Raw genomic sequence first — 23,352 nt, forward strand, 5'->3', positions numbered from 1 at the left:
AACCTGTGCCCCAGTGATAGTCAGTGCCCATGGAACCTGTACCCCAGTGAGAGTAAGTGCCCGTGGAAATTTTATCCCAGTGAGAGACAGTGCCCGTGGAAGCTGTACCTCAGTGAGAGTCAGTGCCCATACAACCTGTACCCCAGTGAGAGCCAGTGCCCGTTGAACCTATGCCCCAGTGAGAATCAGCATCCATGGAACCTGTATCCCAGTGAGAGTCAGTGCCCATGGAACCTGTGCCCCAGTGAGAGTCAGTGCCCGTGGAACCTGTGTCCCAGTGAGAGTCAGTGCCTGTGGAACTTGTATCCCAGTGAGAGACAGTGCCCGTGGAATCTGTACCGCAGTGAAAGTCAGTGCCCATGGAACCTGTACCCCAGTGAGAGTCAGTGCCCATGGAACCTGTACCCCAGTGAGAGTCAGTGCCCATGGAACCTGTACCCCAGTGAAAGTCAGTGCCCATGGAACCTGTACCCCAGTGAGAGTCAGTGCCCTTGGAACCTGTGCCCCAGTGAGAGTCAGTGTCCATAGGACCTGTACCCCAGTGAGAGTCAGTGCCCATGGAACCTGTGCCCAAGTGAGGGTCAGTGTCCGTGTGACCTGTATCCCAGTGAGAGTCAGTGTCCGTGGAACCTGTGCCCCAGTGAGAGTCAGTGCCCTTGGAACCTGTACCCCAGTGAGAGTCAGTGCCCGTGGAACTTGTTCCCCAGTGAGAGCCAGTGTCCGTGGGACCTGTATCCCAGTGAGAGTCAGTATCCATGGAACCTGTGCCCCAGTGAGAGTCAGTGCCCATGGAACCTGTACCCCAGTGAGAGTCAGTGCCCATGGAACCTGTATCCCAGTGAGAGTCAGTGCCCATGGAACCTGTATCCTAGTGAGAGGGTGTGCCCATGGAACTTGTATCCCAGTGAGAGTCAGTGCCCTTGGAACCTGTATCCCAGTGAAAGTCAGTGCCCGTGGAACCAGTACCCCAGTGAGAGTCAGTGCCCGTGGAACTAGTAACCCAGTGAGAGACAGTGCCCGTGGAATCTGTACCGCAGTGAGGGCCGGTGCCCGTGGAACCTTTGCCCCAGTGAGGGTCAGTAACCGTGGAACCTGTACCCCAGTGAGAATCAGCGCACGTGGAACCTGTATCCCAGTGAGAGTCAGTGCCCATGGAACCTGTACCCCAGTGAGAGTCAGTGCCTGTGGAACCTGTTCCCCAGTGAGAGTCAGTGCCCATTTAACCTGTGCCCCAGCGAGAGTCAGTGCCTGTGGAACCTGTACCCCAGTGAGGGTCAGTGCCTGTGGAACCTGTATCCCAGTGAGAGTCAGTGTCCATGCAACCTGTGCCCGAGTGAGAGTCAGTGCCTGTGGAACCTGTATCCCAGTGAGAGTCAGTGCCCATGGAACCTGTACCCCAGTGAGAGTCAGTGCTCATTCAGCCTGTGCGTCAGTGAGATTCCATGCCTGTGGAACCTGTACCCCAGTGAGAGTCAGTGCCCGTGGAACCTGTATCCCCGTGAGTGTCAGTGCCCTTGTTACCTGTATCCTAGTGAGAGTCAGTGCCTGTGGAACCTGTGCCCCAGTGAGAATCAGCTCCCGTGGAACCTGTGCCCCAGTGGGAATTGTGGAATTCACAAAATTAATATTGTACTATAAGGGTCCTCTGGCAGAAGAGGCCTTAATTTAAAAAGACTGTTTTAAAAGAAGCCCAGAAAAGGGACACATAAAATGGCCACCAGACCCCGTGACCGACTTATTGGGACACCTTAAAATGGTTCCTGCAGTCCCGAGACAGCCTTTGTGGATTCAACCCACAGTAAGTTCTGGAAGCCGTTTCTGAGAAAACGAAACTAAACTTTAACACATACATAAAGATTGGATGCAGATCCAGTCAGATCGGCCTGTAGATAATGGCCATCTAAATGTTTACCCAGACAAAGGGGAACAGTTCCATATTCATAAAGAACGCATCAAGGACCCGTTAAAGACATCAAGAAAACATTAAAACATTACCAGGTCATTCCAGACCAGAGATGGCCATCATCGGCCATCCCGAAAGCAGTTTAAATATAATAACTACCCCGCTGTGCTATAAGCCCGCCAAAAGTTAAACAAAGACTAACCTTGATTTGGCGGGAGATAAAGGCCTCATCTGAGAAGTATAATTGGAGACACCCGGGGTAGCGATCAGTGCCATCGTAGCGATCGATAGCCATCGTAGCGATCGGTAGCCATCGTAGCGATCAGAAAGCCATCAGAGCCATCACAGAGCGCCATCGTGGTCATCGTGGCGATTGAAGAAGAAGAAGATGGTTCGAGTCGACATCCCGCCCCGGGATAACCATCGGGAGATCGTTGACAAACCCCGGGCCGTTTGATGAGACAAAACTACCGAAGAAACCTACATGAAAGCCGGCTAGAGGCTTCCAATCGTGGTCAAGCAGATGGTCTCTGTCCCGCATCGACATCCAGGCCCGCTGAGATCCAGCCTGTCCGTGACCTTCACCTCGAGGAAGAGAAGGCGTGTCGCAGCCCGCAGCGCTGACCACGAGGAGACAGGACGCCTGAAAGGATCAAAACGCAGACCTGTTTCAAAACCTTGCAATTCCTAGTTGGATTGGTGAGCATGTTTCTGGCCCTTCATAATCGGATCTAGATAGGTTAAAGGGGGTGGTCATTTTGGGTATAATTAACATGAGTTGTTGTCCCTCGATGTTCCGTGTGTTTCCCCATTTCATGATGACTGTTGTAAGGTATAATATGCCTGTATCTATTTTAGCTAGTACTGTATTGTTATGATTTGTTTTTCCCTCCCATGTACCCTCTTATTTGCTTGCATTTGATTTGTTTTTGCTTATGCAATAAAATTTCATTCTGTTTCATTAAACTTGGTCTATAAGAGTATTCTCTGCATTGTAGTTCCTGCACCTAAGTCCAGTGTCTAGGACTTAAGGGGCGAGTGGGTCAAACCACTCAAGGTTTTACTGTGCAAAAGAGAGAGAGAGAGGCCTCTGGCGAGAGAAGCCTCTGCGACCTCAGAGAGAAAACCGCTTACAGAATCAACTCCCGTGGAACCTGTACCCCAGTGAGAATCAGCGGCCTTGGAACCTGTACCCCAGTGAGAGTCAGTGTCCCTGGAATCTGTACCCAAGAGAGAGTCAGTGCCCATGCAACCTGTACCCCAGTGAGAGTCAGTGCCTGTGGAACCTGTACCTCAGAGAGAGTCTGTGGAACCTGTACACCAGCAAGAGTCAGTGCCCGTGGAACCTGTACACCAGAGAGAGTCAGTGTCTGTGGAACCTGTACCCCAGCGAGAGTCAGTGCCCATGGAACCTGTACCCCAGAGAGAGTCAGTGCCCGTGGAACTTGTACCCCAGTGAGAGTCAGTGTCCGTGGAACCTGTGCCCTAGTGAGAGTCAGTGCTCATGGAACCTGTACCCCAGAGAGAGTCAGTGCCCATGGGACCTGTATCCCAGCGAGAGTCAGTGTCCGTGGAACATGTGCCCCAGTGAGAGTCAGCTCCGTGGAAAAAGCACCCCAGTGAGAGTCAGGGCTCGATTATACCAGCCCTGAGGAGGGGGATTTGGAGTCGGGCCAGGTGGTAAAATGGCTTAAAATGGTGGCGGGTTCCGATCCCGCCGTCAACCCGCCTCCGTGCAACTTTTCCCAAAGGCGGGCTTGCAGACTTCTGTTTGGTCCCGCACCAAGCGGCGGGATAGGCCCTTAAGGCAGTTACCTGGTTGTTAACTGCCTGTGTTATCGTATTTTGTCCTCTCTTTTAAATTTTACCACATTTTCAGCGTGTTCTACATCGTTCCCAAGCCACGCCAGCTGATTGTGGTGGGTTCACAAGTGGCTGGCTTCCTGACAGCTGCAGCTCCAGCATAAAAACGGAGCCTACAACAAGTGGCAGGTAGCAGAACTTTGTTTTTTCAGGTATTGGAAAACTTTTTGCAAGTCTCCTGATATTGGAAGTGCTGAGGCTGAGATCCATCTCCCCTGTGACCTCCTGGAGAAACCCTCTCCCCACATTAACTGAGCGCTTCTTCAACGGAGATATCTACCAGCAGCATGGGAACCATTTAATTCCTTTTATCCTGGTCCTCAGCTTCGGAGGACAAGTAGCACAGCAGCAGCAGAACCAGGAACAGCAGCAGCACCAACAACAGGAATGCCAACCTCCTGCTCACCCACCTGATGCTGCGAAGGGCAGAAGGCATCAGCGCAGGGCTGCACCACACCGCGCCGCAGGAGATACCCCCAACACAGGGTTTACAAGCCGAGGATGACCTTCCTCAACGTGACTGAGCAGCAGTGCCAAAGGAGGCTGAGACTTTCGCGAGAGGTAGTCGCTGACATCTGCGTACTGCTGCACCAACACCTGGAACCCAGTGGAGCGGGTGGACACTCCTTACCAGTGGCTGTCAAAGTCACCACCGCCCTCAACTTTTTTGCTTCAGGGTCCTTCCAGGGATCATCAGCAGACATCAGCGGCATCTCCCAGTCGGCCGCACACACTTGCATCATGCAGGTAACCAATGCCCTCTTTGCCATCACGCACAATTATATCCACTTCTCCACGGATCAAGCAAGTGTAACCGCGCATGCGGTTGGCTTTGCAAATATGGCTGGCTTGCCAAGGGTGCCGGGCGTCGTAGACTGCACACATGTGGCCCTTAGGGCGTCCCATCACAACCCAGCTGTTTTTCTCAACTGCATGGGCTTCCACTACCTTAACATCCAGCTGGTTTGTAACCACAGGAAGTACATTTTGCATGTTTGCGCGAAGTACCCTGGCAGTTGTCATGACTCGTTCATCCTGCGCCAGTCTAGTGTGCCTCCGCTCTTCAATCCACCAAACCAACTTTCCAGGTGGCTACTTGGAGACAAGGCTGTACCCTGAAGACATGGCTGATGACGCCGCTGAGGAAGCCATCAAATGAAGCTGAGGAGCGCTACAATGCCAGCCACATTTCCACCAGATCCATTATCGAGCAAACCATTGGCTTGCTGAAGATGCGATTCAGATGCCTTGATAGATCAGGTGGAGCCGTACAGTGCTCAGCAGCCAGGGTCTCCAGAATCGTCGTGGCCTGCTGTGCACTGCAACATCACACAGCATCGTAGCTTGCAGCTGCCTGAGGAACAAGTGGCTCAGCTCATAGCCTCCTCCTCAGAGGAGGAGGAGGAGGAGGAGGGCCTTGCGGAGGTGGATGCGCCAGTTCCAGCAGCACGCGAGCACATTGCTGCCCGTGATGCAAGGGATGCACTAATCTTTGCCAGATTCACTTAAGCAGATGAATCAAACACATGTGGCTGGCACCTTCTTAACACACCATACACAGTGTACAAGAACCTGTGGGTTCTTATCACTCTGACCACCATCATTACAAATGCAAGTCACCCTGAGCCCTCAATGTGGAACTTCCATTTCCGAGATCACATAGGTCAGAAATTCAACTGTTTGCCATCACTTCTGTTTAATCCATTCACAAAAGGATGACAATGTCAAATATTAAAGAAAACAAAAGACAACAGAACAGAACACCCAAGTGACTACCCTTGTGACTAATTGTGCTTTATCTTCCTCTTACGCGTGCTTCTACATGGTGCCTCCCTTGTGGCTTCAGCAGATGTGCAGGCCCCTTGCTCACTTTCATGCTGCTCCTGCTTCGGCGCCTTTGGCAGGCGTCCTCTGGGGTTTGAGATCCTGTGAGGGCTCAGAGTCTGCTCCTCCTGCGTCTGTGCAGGGGCTGAGATGCCCATCTCAGTTGGGTGAGGACTCTGGTGGGGCTCTGACCGAGGGCTACGCAGTGGCATGGGAGTGTGCGCGCTTGGAGAGGAGCCCACACTTCCTTGTTGCCTGCCACCAACATCCCTCTCATGGGTCAGCCCCACTTCAGTGCGAGCAAGTGGCTTGACAGCACCTTGCTGCACATCAGGGGGGCCATGAGGACCCGTTTCTGCACTGGCAGTCCTACTCAAAATGACTTCCATGAAGCTCTGGTTTCTCTGCTCAATAGCTGCCCATCGCTTCTCCAGAGATGTCCGTCTATTCTGAACATTCACCATGTTTTCCTGACTCTGGTGACTTATTTCCTCCATGGCTGTCGCCAGCGTTTACACTGAGGTTGCCATCCTTTCCATGGTGGTGCGTTCATGCGCCATTCCCTCCACAAAGGCACTGCTCATGTTAGAGTTGGACTCCTCCATCCTCTCCACACTCGCAGTAACCCTGGATGCAAATCCTGCCAGAGACTCCTGCACTTGTTCCTGGAGTTCCAGCACCGCTCTCTTTCTGGATGGACCCGGAGGCACAGGGTCCACATGCAGCTGAGCAGAGCTGGGAGCGCCCTGTGGCCTCCGACGAGGACTCTCCACTGCTGTCCCTGTCTCCACCATCTGCTGATGCTCACTTGTGAGCTGTGATACCCCAGGTGACAACACTACTCTATCTCCCAAAGGTCCCACCGAGGTGTGCGTTTCTGCGCTGTTGCTGGGTGCGCTTAATTCTGCTGACGCTGCGCCCTCAGAGGTTGCAGGTTCCTCTGAGGAGTCTTCTGGCTCCGGCTCTTCCTCCTGGACATTGGGGAGAAGGGCTGTCGATGGTCCTGTTGGGGAGTTAGACATGTGATATTAACATGGCATGCACATGGACTTGTGCAGATGATCATAAGTCAATCTGTATGGGCATCAGAAGCCAAATCAGTCACTCATGCAATGTAAATGAAAGAGATGCAAAACTACTCTGTCACCAGCTTGCTCTGATGCGCCCGTCTGTCCGTCCCCCCACTTCCAGATCCTCCACGGCTACAACGATCTCTAGGGCCGCCTCCTCAGTGCTGGTGAGATAGGTTATTGAGGGTGGCCCTCTCCTGTCTTTGCCCTTTCCCTCTTATTGTTGGATCTCTTTTCCTGCAATGAGGGACACAAGTGGAGTTTGTGTGAAAATGATGGAGTGAGTGTACAGAATCCATAGCATAGATGCTTTGAAGGAGACAAAGATGCAGTAAGGTCCAGTACCAAGGGCCCTCCCTGTGTGTTGTTAGTTGTTGTCATTGCCTAACTGTGATAGGGAGTGTGAGGGCAGCATAGTCGAATAGTGAAGTGATTGTGTACATAGAGAGAGAGGGCTGGTTAAGGGTGTAGTGGATGTAAGGGTAAAGTGGGATGTGCAGGAGTAGGCTGACAATGCAGAGTGCTGATGCTGAGAGGAGATGCGGAGCAGAATGAGGGTAAAGGTGATGGTATACTCACTTTTCCTGTGTGGACATGGTCATTGAACCTCTTTCGGCACTGCAGCCAGGTTCTGCTGCACAATGATCTGGAGCTGACCTCCTGTGCCAGTTGCAGCCGCACAGCTTTGGTCTGCTGGGGAGATATTTTTCCTCCCAGAGGAAGGAAAGAGCACCTCCTTTTGAGCTATGGCCCCCTGCACCAGAGCATGGAGGCAATCATCATCGAAGCGAGGTGAGGCCTTGGGCCTTGAGCTAGACATTTCAGGAGTATCAAACAATTAGCAAAGTATTCACTCTGGAAGTACAGAGGTAGAAAATGAACCAAGGCTGCTTGGAGCCCTTAAAAGCAGCTAGGTAAATGATGTCAGCAGAGGCGAGTTTCAGACCCAAAAGACTAATTGGGCCAGGGGAGCGTACACGCAGAGAACCAGTTGCCCAATTAGAGCAAAATCACAAATTTATCCCGCCCGACAGCGGAGGCGGGAGTGGGACCCGCCGACCACCAGACACTCACCCAAACCGCCTCCATTAGTAAAATCGCGGCCTCAGTTTCTGTGCAATCTGTACCCCAGTGAGAGTCAGTGCCCATGGAACCTATACCCCAGTGAGAGTCAGTGCCTATGGAACCTGTACCCCAGTGAGAGTCAGTGTCGTGGAACTTGAACCCCAGTGAGAGTGTAGGATTCACAAAATTCCCACACTTCCCAGGTTATTATTTAAGGGACCCAGAAGGACAAGTTATTAAAAAGGGTACCCTAAAGGGAATGGCTTTTGGACTTTATGGCAAAAACCTGCAAGGTTAAAACAGGACCCTGCAAACAGCATGTCAAGTTCAAAACTCAAAACTTGACATGCTTGGGCCTGTGGGAGACAGCTCTGATTTGTTATTTCAAAACCAGACCGTTGGAGACAGAACACGCATTCTTCCCTTTAAGACAAATCAACTCAGGAAACAACTTAATCTTGCACAAACCAAAAGCCCATCAAGACTATGCATATATAAACGTTTACAATTCGAACTAGCTACCAGGCCAGGAAGACACCGATTTACATTATGCATAACAAACACCAAGACATTAAAAGACATTTAGCAATGAGACAACCGCTCAAAACCCAGTTAAGGTGAATGGCTATAATCACCTTAACGAGCCCGCCAAAAATCAGACAAAGAACTAACCCTGATTTGGCACACAGATAACAAACTCAAAAACAGTATAATTGTAGACCCACCGGTAACCAAGGGACGGAAGGACAGGACATCAAGACACAGCTCCACACCACCAGGACACAGGGGCATTCAACCGGAAGGCTCACGGAACATCACGGCGAGGAGGCACGGTGGGGCAAGCTCGACCGAAGATGACTAGGCCGCAACCGCAGCCTTACACGAGGACCGACCGTGAGCACCACAGTAACAAAGTGCCGGGTAAACCATACCTTCAGATCATTAGCACTGCACAGGTAATGATCTAGGCCACCGCAACCGAGCCGACACCAAAGATTGCCAACCGAACCCCAGCCACATCAAAACTCGACGACCAGACCGCCACCAGAAGAACAAAACCCGAAGTTTTCCACTCTACAAGCTAAAGTACCCAACAAAGACTTTATTCCCTATTTCTAACTAAGGAAATAAGGTACTTACCCAGACAAATCCACAACTGCGCCCTTACCGCATCTGCGGACTCCACCCAACTGAAGAACCTTCGCAGATTCTAAGACTGGGACCACGTGGCGATGACAGGCCCCAAAGGACATAAAGAGCGAACCCCAAAAAAGCAACAGGCTTAACTGACAGGATTCGAACTGTCAAGAAACCCCATTGGTGAGCATAATCCCTGGCCCCTTTTAGTACAATTTAGTTAGGTATTGGGGGTTGGACAAGGGTAGGGGGATTATTAATGTGATTTTCCCTTGTTGTGCCGTGTGTTCCCCATTCTTAATTAAGTGTACTCTTGAATGTCTGTAACTACTCCAGTAATCTAAGTGTGTAATTTTATTGTGACTCTAATAAAGACACTTTTCTTGCACCAAACCAGTTGTCTACTCCAATTTTGTATCGCAGCCTGTACCTAAGTCTGGAGTCTAGAACCCAGGGGTGTGGGAGCGATTTGAACCACTCAAAACAGGCAGGGGCAAAGCTGACTACACACACACCACCCCCTACAAGAGTCAGTGCCTATGGAACCTGTACCCCAGTGAGAGTCAGTGCCTATGGAACCTGTACCCCAGTGAGAGTCAGTGCCCATGAAACCTGTACCCCAGTGAGAGTCAGTGCCATGGAACCTGTATCCCAGTGAGAGTCAGTGCCTATGGAACCTGTACCCCAGTGAGAGTCAGTGTCCGTGGGACCTGTACCCCAGTGAGAGTCAGTGCCCATGAAACCTGTACCCCAGTGAGAGTCAGTGCCATGGAACCTGTATCCCAGTGAGAGTCAGTGCCTATGGAACCTGTATCCCAGTGAGAGTCAGTGCCCATTGAATCTGTATCCCAGTGAGAGTCAGTGCCATGGAACATGTACCCCAGTGAGAGTCAGTGCCCATGGATCCTGTGCCCCAGTGAGAGTCAGTGCCCATGGAACCTGTATTCCAGTGAGAGTCAGTGCCTATGGAACCTGTATCCCAGTGAGAGTCAGTGCCCATTGAATCTGTATCCCAGTGAGAGTCAGTGCCCATGGAACCTGTATTCCAGTGAGAGTCAGTGCCTATGGAACCTGTATCCCAGTGAGAGTCAGTGCCCATGGAACCTGTATTCCAGTGAGAGTCAGTGCCTATGGAACCTGTACCCCAGTGAGAGTCAGTGCCTATGGAACCTGTACCCCAGTGAAAGTCAGTGCCTATGGAACCTGTACCCCAGTGAGAGTCAGTGCCGTGGAACATGTACCCCAGTGAGAGTCAGTGCCCATGGATCCTGTACCCCAGTGAGAGTCAGTGCCGTGGAACCTGTATCCCAGTGAGAGCCAGTGCCCATGGAACCTGTATCCCAGTGAGAGTCAGTGCCCATGGAACCTGTATCCCAGTGAGAGTCAGTGCCCATGGAACCTGTATTCCAGTGAGAGTCAGTGCCTATGGAACCTGTATCCCAGTGAGAGTCAGTGCCCATGGAACCTGTATTCCAGTGAGAGTCAGTGCCTATGGAACCTGTATCCCAGTGAGAGTCAGTGCCCATGGAACCTGTACCCCAGTGAGAGTCAGTGCCCATGGAACCTTTATCCCAGTGAGAGTCAGTGCCCATGGAACCTGTACCCCAGTGAGAGTCAGTGCAGTGGAACCTGTATCCCAGTGAGAGTCAGTGCCCATGGAACCTGTATTCCAGTGAGAGTCAGTGCCTATGGAACCTGTACCCCAGTGAAAGTCAGTGCCTATGGAACCTGTACCCCAGTGAGAGTCAGTGCCGTGGAACCTGTACCCCAGTGAGAGTCAGTGCCCATGGAACCTGTATCCAAGTGAGAGTCAGAGCCCATGGAACCTGTATCCCAGTGAGAGTCAGTGCCCATGGAACCTGTATCACAGTGAGAGTCAGTGCCCATGGAACCTGTATCCCAGTGAGAGTCAGTGCCCATGGAACCTGTATCCCAGTGAGAGTCAGTGCCCATGGAACCTGTATTCCAGTGAGAGTCAGTGCCCATGGAACCTGTATCCCAGTAAGAGTCAGTGCCCATAGAACTTGAACCCCAGTGAGAGTCAGTGCCTGTGAAACCTGTACCCCAGTGAGAGTCAGTGCCCCTGGAACCTGTATCTCAGTGAGAGGCAGTGCCCATGCAACCTGTACCCCAGTGAGAGTCAGTTCCCCTGGAGCCTGTATCTCAGTAAGAATCAGTGGCCCTGGAGCCCGTATCTCGGTGAGAGTCAGTTCCCCTGCAGCCTGTATCTCAGTAAGAATCAGGGGCCCTCGAACCTGTACCCCAGTGAGAGGCAGGGCACGTGGAACTTGTGCCCCAGTGAGAGGCAGGGCACATGGAACTTGTGCCCCAGTGAGAGTCAATGCTTGTGGAACCCACACTCCAGGTCTGCTGATTTGCTAGCACAAGTCAAAATTACCCTCAGTGATTCTACACCTTTATCATAAAGAGTGATTCCTGTCAATTTGACAGGTGAAGCATGTAAAGTCTGTGTGTTCTAGTTGTAATTAATAACACACAGACTACAAGATTAAAGTTCAACAGGTCTTTACTGGTTGGAGGTCAGGACTATACTAAATACAATCTTACTACACAGTGCTTATATACCGGTGGTCACCACCGGTATTACGTATACAGCAGCCAGAGAAAGTAGTACATCTCTTAAGGTGGAACAGGCTTAAGTTCTCTTAAGGTGGAACAGGTTACATACACCACAATCCTCCCTTTTTAGCTTAACAGTCATATCCCCATTTAGCATAACATAATAACATATATACATATATAACTTCAGGTATAAACAGTTCAAAGGTTCAGTCTCTCAGGAGGCCTTCTGATTCGGTTTGGATAACGCCTTTCAGAGTTCTGATTCTTGTTGCTGAGGTGACTCTTCTTGTTGGTTTCCTATGTATTGGACGTCATCATCAGGTACAGTCCCTGCCGAGATAGATGCTTCAGGTTCATTAACGTCTTCCACAGTTGTCTCTGTCGCAACCATGGGTTCGACCCTTGCTCTTGATTCTACCAGTTGATCCGCATGACGCCTTATCACATTGTTACCAATATCTACTGTGTACATCAGAGGTCCTTGTCTGGCCCGAATTGTTCCGGACTGCCATTTTTCGTTTCCATAGCCCCTTGCCAACACTGGTTGTCCTACTTCGAAACTTCGAGTGGACTTGTTATTAATATGTCGGAACTGTTTGTTTTCCACTTCCCTCCGCACATTTGGTTTTAACAAGTCCAACCTGGACTGCAACCTCCTGTTATAAAACATCATGGCAGGACTTTGGTTAGTCACTGCATGAGCGGCGTTTCGATACGCCATTAGGAAATTGTCCACCTTGTGCTGTAGCGGAATCTAATCATCGTTCATGGCCTTTATTGCCTTTTTGAATGTTTGGACAAATCTCTCGGCCAACCCGTTTGTCGCCGGATGATATGGGGCAGAGGTATAATGTTTCACCCCATTCTTCTTTAAGAATTTTTGGAATTCTTCCAACACGAACTGTGGTCCGTTGTCCGAACAGATCTGTTCTGGCAATCCGTTCCTTGCGAATATTGTTCTTAACACCGCAATTGTCTTTTCTGAAGTAGTGGTATTCATCTTGATCACTTCTGGCCATTTGGAATGTGCGTCCACCGCAATTAGGAACATGGAGTCCATGAATGGACCAGAAAAGTCAATATGTACGCGTTGCCATGGGGCTGAAGGCCATTCCCATGGGTGTAGTGGTGCGATCGGAGGTGCATTTTGCACTTTTTGGCACCCAGCGGAGCTTTTCGTCAACTCCTCTATCTGTTGGTCAATACCCGGCCACCATACATAAGCCCTAGCAAGACTTTTCATCGTAACTCCCCCCAGATGACCTTCATGCAGTTCTTTTAGAACTCTTTCCCTTAACTTGGGAGGAATAATCACTCTTGTCCCGTACATCAAAGTACCATGGCAGACGGACAGCTGGTCTCGCCTTGCCGAGAATGCCGGTAACAGAGGATCACCACGTGTTGGCCATCCTTTCACTGTCACCTCGTAGATTCCTGGTTTCTCTTTCAACACTTGCATTGGTGACTGGTAAACACTCGATGATGGTTGAATGAAATAACTCAACAGGGTCAACTTTCGTCGTTTCTTCTTCTTCAGGTAGTGGCAGGCGCGACAGCCCATCAGCATTGCCATGCTGCTTCGTACCTTTGAATTCTATTTGATATTGATGTGCCCCTAGGAAAAGGGACCATCTCTGGAGACGCTGTGCTGTCATCACTGAAACACCCTTCTTAGGGTTAAAAATGGATACCAACGGCTGATGGTCTGTCAGAAGTGTGAATTTTTGGCCCTGCAGGTAATGATTAAACTTCTTCACTCCCCATACAAGGCTGAGAGCCTCCCTATCGATCTGTGCATAGTTGCACTCAGCGGAGGTCAATGATCTGGATGCAAACGCGACTGGCCTTTCCGTGCCATTCGGCAACTTGTGTGAGAGTATTGCCCCAATACCATATGGAGAAGCATCACAAGCCAACCGAATAGGCAGTGTCGGGTTGAAGTGAGCCAACACTTCCTCTGAGGTGATCAATTCTTTGCTTTTGCGAAATGCCTTCTTACAGTTTTCGCTCCATTCCCATGGTACCCCCTTCTGTAAAAGAGCGTTTAGCGGGTGCAGTACCGTGGATAGATTTGGTAGAAATTTATGGTAATAGTTAATCAATCCTAGAAACGACCTCAACTGAGAGACATTATCCGGAGCGGGAGCCTTTACAACTGCCTCTATCTTGTCAGGAGACTTATGAAGCCCCTCCCGGTCAATGACATGACCACAGTACGAGATCCGCTTCTGGAAGAACTCACATTTCTGCTGATTAACTCTAAGTCCATACTCTTTCAGTCTGTTGAGCACCAGTTCCAAGTTTGCGAGGTGTTCTTCATCACCATCACCTGTAATCAGAATATCATCCAGGTAACATTGTGTGCCTGGAATTCCCTGTAATACCTGCTCCATGGCCCTCTGCCAAATTGCTGGAGCCGATGCCACTCCAAAAACCAGCTTATTGTACCGGTACAAACCTCGATGCGTGTTGATCGTGAGGTATTGGCGTGACTCTTCTTCAACCTCCATCTGCAAGTACGCCTGCGCCAGGTCTATCTTGGTGAAGTGTTTCCTGCCAGACAACGAAGCAAAAATATCCTCAATCTGCGGAAGCGGATACTGCACCGTGTGAAGCACCGGATTAACGGTGATTTTGAAATCTCCACAGATGCGAACCTTCCCTGGTTCTCCTGGCTTGTTGCTCGAAGGACGTTTCATAACGGGAACAATGGGCGTAGCCCACTCACTGCAATCTACCTTAGACAGTACACCTGAACGTTCTAGCGCTTCCAGTTCCGCTTCTACAGTAGGTCGTATTGCATAGGGTACCGGTCTGGCTTTAAAAAATTTTGGGTGTGCATGTTCATCAATCTTGATGTTTGCCGTAATTCCTCTCAGTGTTCCCAGTCCCTGCTGGAACACCTCTTTAGCATCATCCAATATTCTGGACAATCGTTTAGGTTTGACATCTGTTTCCCCGGAATCTACCGTTAGTGCCTTCAAGGAGTGCCAGTCCATATTCATTTTCCTAATCCACTCCCATCCCAGTAGTGGTGGACCTCCTTCAGGTAGCACATATAAGTCCATTACTTGGCTTTCTTCGCCCTTGTGGACCACCTTTACCTCTATCTTTCCGATGGGGTACACTCTTTGCCCCGTGTATGTTTTCAATATAATCTCCGTATCCCGTAGGGGAATATGTTCCTGGGACTAGGGACAGGGTCACTGGCAAGGCTTGGAAGCTAAGCCAGAGCCAGGCCTGGTTAGTACCTGGAGGGGTGGCCATCAGGGAAGATCAGGTGCAGAAGGTCACGGAAGGAGCTCCGAGGAGGGGCGGTTGGTGAGAAGGTCACGGAAGGAGCCCCGGGAGGGGCGGCTAGTGAGCAGGCCCGGGCGTTGGGCTGAAGATTGTCGGACAGGAGGAATGGTGGAAATGGAATGGCGGCGCACACAGACGCAGCGGCTTTGCTTCTCTCAGGACGGTGCTATTTATGTTTAATGTTAATGTTATTTGTACTGGACTCATGGGAGCTTGCAAGATCACATTTCGTTGTTCATGTACTTGTGCAATGACAATAAAAGTTGAATTATTATTATTATGTTGGAATAACCTTTTGTAATCTTTCTTATTCATGACCGTCAATGCCGATCCAGTGTCCAATTCCATCTTTACTTGGACTCCTGCTATCTGAAGGGTGACCCAAATTGTCTGGAGATCTGCATCCTTACCAACGTTGTGTACTCTTAAGCTACCCAATTCATTACTGCTAGCGTCTGAATCTGACTTCTGTTCGGTCGAACTGTTCTTTGTCACCTTGTGTACCTTTATGTATTTTCCTTGCAGTGACTTTTTGTTGCTGGTCTTCTTTCCTGACCGGCATACTTTAGCTATGTGGCCAAGCCTGCCACACATTCTGCATTCTTGGTTTTTAAACCAACACTGGTTCTGATCGTGCGTTGTCTTTCCGCAACGATAACATTTTACAGTACTCAAACCCAATTTATTTGTACTGAGTTCCGGTGACCGTAGCTGCATTACTGCCGTGCCTCTCGCTGCGGCTTCGTGTGCTGCTGCCATAGTGACCGCTTTCTCAAGCGTCAGCTCATTCTCCTCGAGCAATCGCTTTTGTGTATCTTCTTTTAATAAACCACACACAAATTTATCTCGTAGCGCCTCTGTCAGTCTCGTTCCAAATTGACAGTACTTTGCTAGCTTACGCAATTCCATTAAATATTCAGCATTGCTTTCATCCTCCAACTGCCTTCTGCTGTAAAATTTAAATCGTTCCGCTAGCATCAGCGGCGTGGGGTTTAGGTGATTTTTCAGGACAGTAACAATCTCCTCGAACGTCTTATCCACCGGTTCATCTGGTGATAAAAGGTGTTTCAATTGCCCGTATGTCTTCGCACCCATTAAGTTTAATAATGTTAGTGCTTTCTCTTCATCTGGGATTTTATTTGCTTTACAATAATTTTGTATGCGTTCTACATACATAGCCCAATCTTCGATGTCGCTATCAAAGGCATTAATGTTCCCATGTTTAGGCATCATTGCAATTTAATTAATTTTTATTTTTATCCAAGATGGCGGCTTCTGCGCTCTTGTCTTCGTCCTCCGCCTACAAAATGGTGGTTTTCCCGCGCTTGGCGGTCTTCACCCGTCCCCCGACGCTGTCTCCGCTTCACCGCGGCTCTTGCGCCTTCAGTTGCCCCCAGACGCTGCGCCTTTTTAGCCCGAATGCGGCCCGGCCCTTATCACCAGCCGCGATCGATGTCCCCGCGCTGCGCCTTTCGGCCCGAATGCGGCCCGGCCCTTATCTCCGGTCGCGATCGATCTCACCGCCCTTATTCCTCCGTCTTCCCTCCCCGTCTGTACAGCCAACGCGGCCGACTTTCTGGTCGCGTCGCTGCCCGGCTTACCCACTACCGAGGCAGAAAGAAGATAGCTGACAGCCGCTGATGAAGGCTTCGAGTTCAGGATGTCTTCTGCACTCTGGTTTCTCGATGTCTGCCGCGTGACGTGTCTTCCAGCAGGGTGATGAGGGTGGAAGCCTCTCTTCGACGTCCGTTCTGTGGGCGAAGCCGCCGTGGATATAACTGCCGCAGGGTAAGAATCTGACTCGTCGCCACTGTAAAGTCTGTGTGTTCTAGTTGTAATTAATAACAAATGTAAGAAATCACACAACACCAGGTTATAGTCCAACAGCTTTATTTGAAATCACAAGCTTTCGGAGCGCTGCTCCTTCTTCAGGTGAAGTGGAGAAACGCATAAAGACACAGCTTATATAGTCAGAGAATCATGTCAGATGTTTACAGGTAACCTTTCCAACTGCCATTTATCACACCTCGGCAGAGAGATAATCACAGCAGTCAAAGGTGTGAATGGTGTCCAAACAGGTCAGTCAGGGAAACATTACATCAAAGAACAATGAGGTGGGGTCACAAGGGGTCAAATATTGCAGATGCTGGGGTCTGTATGAAAAACTAAAAAACAGACAAAAAACATTTTTTTTGGCTGGAAATCACAGCAGGTCCGGCCGCATCTGTGTAGAGAGAACAAGCCAATGTCGACTCGAGTCTGGATGACCCTGCGTCAGGTGGGGTTACATGTAGTGTGACATGAACCCAAGATCACTGTTGAGGCCGTCCTCATGGGTGCGGAACTTGGCTATCAGTTTCTGCTCGACGACCATGCAGACACTGCGACAACGGATGAACGGACACCGCGCAACAATCACCAGGCAGGAGTGTTCCCTCCCAGTCGGGGAACACTTCAGCAGTCAAGGACATTCAGCCTCCGATCTTCGGGTAAGCATTCTCCAAGGTGGCCTTCGAGACACACGACAACGCAAAATCGTTGAGCAGAAACTGATAGCCAAGTTCCGCACCCATGAGGACGGCCTTAACCGAGATCTTGGGTTCATGTCACGCTACATGTAACCCCACCTGATGCAGGGTCATCCAGACTCGAGTCGACATTGGCTTGTTCTCTCTACACAGATGCGGCTGGACCTGCTGTGATTTCCAGCCAAAAAAAAAAAAAAAAAATGTTTTTATCTGTTTTTTTGTTTTTCATACAGACCCCAGCATCTGCAATATTTGACCCCTTGTGACCCCACCTCATTGTTCTTTGATGTAATGTTTCCCTGACTGACCTGTTTGGACACCATTCACACCTTTGACTGCTGTGATTATCTCTCTGCCGAGGTGCGATAAATGGCAGTTGGAAAGGTTACCTGTAAACATCTGACATGATTCTCTGACTATATAAGCTGTGTCTTTATGCATTTCTCCACTTCACCTGAAGAAGGAGCAGCGCTCCGAAAGCTTGTGATTTCAAATAAAGCTGTTGGACTATAACCTGGTGTTGTGTGATTTCTTACATTTGTCCACCCCAGTCCAACTCCGGCATCTCCACACCATGGCTACTATCGACACCACAAACTGCCGGCTCAAAGTGGAGAGGATCTCTAAGAAGATCGCGCATATCGACACAGACATCAAGTTTCTACAGAGATGCAAGAAAGCAGACAAGATCCCGAAAGGACTACAGATCACTAACCCACTCAAGTCGACCTACAACACAGACTACGCTGAGAGACTCTGCCGTTGTACCTCTCGCACACTCCTCAACCATCTCGTACACCAGCTCTACAGCAGACGCCGCAACCTCGAAACCAAGATGGAGTCCATGTTCTCAGCCTGTGCTCAGGACGCAGCAGACCAGCTACGAGACACCGCCAAACAAACAAGGCAACGGAACTACGCTACCTACATGCACACCAAGAACAGGAAGCTTGAGAAACTTGGCATCACCAGCAGCAGCAACCAAGCCTCCCCCAGTACCACGGTTGAAACCACAGGGAAATCCATCGTCAACCTGTCCGACCACACCCTTCAACCAGACGAAATTGAAGTTCTCAGCCGAGGTCTCAATTTCTGCCCCACCACCAAAATGGACCCCATCGGTCTCGCGGCAGACGCAGAGGAATTCATCAGGAGAATGAGGCTCCGGGAATTCTTCCACAAATCCCAAGATGTCAGCAGCGAACCCAATGAGACAATCAATGATCCGGAACAGCAGACAGAGGGATCTGCAGTGCAGCGACCGAAGAAGAAAGAGTCAAATTGGACCCCTCCGGAGGGTCGCTGCCCTAAGCTTGACATGTATGCTCAAGCTGTCAGGAGATGCATCAATGCCAGATTCATCAGCCGCACTCACAAGACAGTCCAGAATGTCACCCGAGCACAACGCAACGCCATCCACGCTCTCAAGACCAACCGCAACATCGTCATCAAACCAGCAGACAAAGGAGGTGCCATCATCATACAGAACAGAACGGACTATTGCAAAGAAGTATACCGACAACTGGACAACCAGGAACACTACAGACAGTTACCCGCAGATCCGACCAAAGAACACACCCGCCAACTCAACAGACTGATCAAAACCTTCGATCCAGACCTTCAAAGCATCCGACATGCTCTCATCCCACGTACTCCCCGCGTGGGTGACTTCTACTGCCTCCCAAAGATACACAAAGCCAACACACCTGGACGTCCTATCGCATCAGGCAACGGAACCCTGTGTGAGAACCTCTCTGGATATGTCGAGGGCATCCTGAAACCCATCGTACAGGGAACCCCCAGCTTCTGTCGCGACACTACAGACTTCTTACAGAAGCTCAGCACCCACGGACCAGTTGAACCAGGAACACTCCTCACCACGATGGACGTCTCGGCACTCTACACCAGTATCCCCCACGATGACGGCATCGCTGCGACAGCCTCAGTACTCAACACCAACAACAGCCAATCTCCAGATGCCATCCTACAACTCATCCGCTTCATCCTTGACCACAATGTCTTCACCTTCGACAACCAGTTCTTTACCCAAACACACGGAACAGCCATGGGGACCAAATTCGCACCCCAATACGCAAACATCTTCATGCACAAGTTCGAGCAAGACTTCTTCACTGCACAGGATCTCCAACCAACGCTATACACCAGATACATCGACGACATTTTCTTCCTATGGACCCACGGCGAAGAATCACTGAAAAGACTACACGATAACATCAACAAGTTCCATCCCACCATCAAACTCACCATGGACTACTCCTCAGAATCAGTCTCATTCCTGGACACATGAATCTCCATCAAAGACGGACACCTCAGCACTTCACTCTACCGCAAGCCCACGGACAACCTCACGATGCTTCACTTCTCCAGCTTCCACCCTAACCACGTTAAAGAAGCCATCCCCTATGGACAAGCCCTGCGAATACACAGGATCTGCTCAGACGAGGAGGAACGCGATGGACACCTACAGACACTGAAAGACGCCCTTGTAAGAACGGGATATGATGCTCGACTCATCGATCGACAGTTCCGACGGGCCACAGCGAAAAATCGCATAGGCCTCCTCAGAAGACAAACACGGGACACAACCAACAGAGTACCCTTCGTCGTCCAGTACTTCCCCGGAGCGGAGAAACTACGCCATGTTCTTCGCAGCCTTCAACATGTCATCGATGACGACGAACACCTCGCTAAGGCCATCCCCACGCCTCCACTACTCGCTTTCAAACAGCCGCCTAACCTCAAACAGACCATCGTTCGCAGCAAATTACCCAGCTTCCAGGAGAACAGCGACCACGACACCACACAACCCTGCCACGGCAACCTCTGCAAGACATGCCAGATCATCAACACAGATACCATCATCACACGTGAGGACACCACCCACCAGGTACATGGTACATACTCATGTGACTCGGCCAACGTTGTCTACCTCATACGTTGCAGGAAAGGATGCCCCGGAGCATGGTACATCGGCGAGACCATGCAGACATGGCGACAATGGATGAACGGACACCGCGCAACAATCACCAGGCAGGAGTGTTCTCTCCCAGTTGGGGAACACTTCAGCAGTCAAGGACATTCAGCCTCCGATCTTCGGGTAAGCATTCTCCAAGGTGGCCTTCGAGACACACGACAACGCAAAATCGTCGAGCAGAAACTGATAGCCAAGTTCCGCACCCATGAGGACGGCCTTAACCGAGATCTTGGGTTCATGTCACGCTACATGTAACCCCACCTGATGCAGGGTCATCCAGACTCGAGTCGACATTGGCTTGTTCTCTCTAAACAGATGCGGCTGGACCTGCTGTGATTTCCAGCCAAAAAAAAATGCTTTTTGTCTGTTTTTTTGTTTTTCATACAGACCCCAGCATCTGCAATATTTTACCCCTTGTGACCCCACCTCATTGTTCTTTGATGTAATGTTTCCCTGACTGACCTGTTTGGACACCATTCACACCTTTGACTGCTGTGATTATCTCTCTGCCGAGGTGCGATAAATGGCAGTTGGAAAGGTTACCTGTAAACATCTGACATGATTCTCTGACTATATAAGCTGTGTCTTTATGCATTTCTCCACTTCACCTGAAGAAGGAGCAGCGCTCCGAAAGCTTGTGATTTCAAATAAAGCTGTTGGACTATAACCTGGTGTTGTGTGATTTCTTCCATTTGTCCACCCCAGTCCAACTCCGGCATCTCCACACCATAATTAATAACACACAGACTACAAGATTAAAGTTCAACAGGTCTTTACTGGTTGGAGGTCAGGACTATACTAAATACAATCTTACTACACAGTGCTTATATACCGGTGGTCACCACCGGTATTACGTATACAGCAGCCAGAGAAAGTAGTACATCTCTTAAGGTGGAACAGGCTTAAGTTCTCTTAAGGTGGAACAGGTTACATACACCACAAAGCAGACTGTTGTTGATGAATGCCCAGGATACCAGTCTGAAATATCCTGAAGCAGCTGTTTTACAGAAAATTTGAAAAAAAAGGGGGTGAAATCACATTGTGATACCTTAGCTTATGCGTACTTAACAGGGCTTTGTATGAAACGCCTTTGTCCACTTTCTCAATGGATCTTCCGAACCATTTCAAATAAACCGTTTAACATTCCACGACAAAACCTGACAAGGAATTTTGTATAAATGTTTTATGATTATATACGTTAACCTCGAAAGCACTGCCTGAACGGGTGGTGGAAGCAGATTAAATAGTAACTTTCAAAAGGATGATTGGATAAATACTTGAAAAGGAAACATTTGCTGGGGACAGAGCAGGGGAGCGGGACTAATTGGAGAGCTCTTACACAGAGGCAGCACTGGCTTGATGGGCCGAATGGCCTCTGTTCTGTGCTGTATAATTCTACGATAAACATTATTCTAAAATCCACAATAATTCCAGGTGTGCAAAGCACCGCCCATTTCATAAAGCTGCTGCGTTTAGTTTACAGTGACTGCAGGATAAATGGGATGGACATCATTTCTATGTCGCAAGTGGAATGTGCCATTTAATCTACAAAAAATGGAAGGAGAAGGTTAAAAACATATTGGCCCGTATTTTCCGATGCCTACGAGTGTGTACGAGCTATGTACACACTCGTAGGGACCTCGCAAGTGCTGGTTTCAGGCATGCAAATCGCATGCGCTGAAAACTGGCACTTCAGATCTGTCAAGAATCCTCTTGACAGATCGGACACCTGCCCTGGAGAAGGGCCTCTGCGGGCAGGGAGTTTCGCTTTCTGCAGAACCTCCGCCCGCTGAAAACCTTTAAAAATCTTATGCCTGGTAAAAGCAGGCATAAGGCCTGCTTTTACCAGCATAAGAGGTTTAAAAAAGTTAAAAAAAATTAAAATTTTCAATCGTTTATAATTTAAAAATACTTTTAAAAAAGGTAAGTTTATTTTTAGCCCTGTAAAAACTTAATTTTTTTTCCAAAAATTAAATTTTTGTTTAAAATATTTAATTTAATGTAATTTTAACTAATTTTAAAAATGTGATTTAAAAAAATGTATTTAATGTTTTGATGTGTTTTTGGAGTGATCGCCATTCATACTTTTGACAGGTCTAAGCTGTCAAAAGTATGAAGGGAGATTTCCTTCTTTCATTGGTTCCCCATGGTCCACGTGATCCCAGGGATGCTTGCGAACCGCATGTGCTCCTGGGATACCTGGGCCCTGCGCATTTCATAGTGGAGAGGCCCAGGAGCGGAAATGTCTGGACCTCCGGAGCCCTCAGGTAAGGGCGTAGATTTTTTTCCAGATCAGAGGCCTCCGTACGCAGGAAGCCTCCGATTGGAAAATACGGACCAGTGTGTAACATCTTGAAACCACCCGAAATCAAATAGTTTCATGAGGGGAGGTTAGCCTGGGCGAGGCTATGGGTCAAACATGGCTTCAGCTTCCTCTTGGAAATAATGCAATGCCACATTTGACCGATGGCTTCTTGGCATCTCATATTCTATTATCAAACTGAACATCATTTTCAGACTGTGATGCCCCAGAACAGAGTGACGTTGGAGGGCATTCAACTCCCAGGAAACTGGAAAATACGGTGGAAATCAACGTGTTCAGAAGAGGAGAGAAGAGGAGGAAAAATTAGTCAAAAAAGAAGAAAGTAAAGAAAAGCATTAAACACTTTTTATGGTTCAGTGTCTGAGAATCAGAAAAGTAATGGTAAATTGTCACCACATCAGGAGTGAACAATACCAAGACTAAGATATGGAGGAGGCCATTTAAAAAGAAAATGAGGTTTAACATTTGCTATGTTTTTACTTATTTAAATCTGAGCGATGTAACTGTGCAGCGGATGTGATACATGAATGAAGATAATGAATAAAAACTGCATTCTTCAACAGAATGAAGTAAGTTTGATCTTGACAAAAGCAATATTTTTGAAGAGTTACAAAGGTTCAATTGTCTTTCAGGTGAAGATCGTAACTTTGAAACTTGCCAAATGTATTGCTGTTGCAAGCACGATTTGGAACATTCATCTTTAGATCACAGAAAGCACAATTTAGCTCACAGGATTGATAGATAACAGGTCACCAGATTAC

The sequence above is a fragment of the Somniosus microcephalus genome, chromosome 23, assembly GCF_052327205.1.
Source record: "Somniosus microcephalus isolate GS21.2 chromosome 23, FLI_Smic_1.0, whole genome shotgun sequence".
Lineage (NCBI taxonomy): Eukaryota > Metazoa > Chordata > Chondrichthyes > Squaliformes > Somniosidae > Somniosus > Somniosus microcephalus.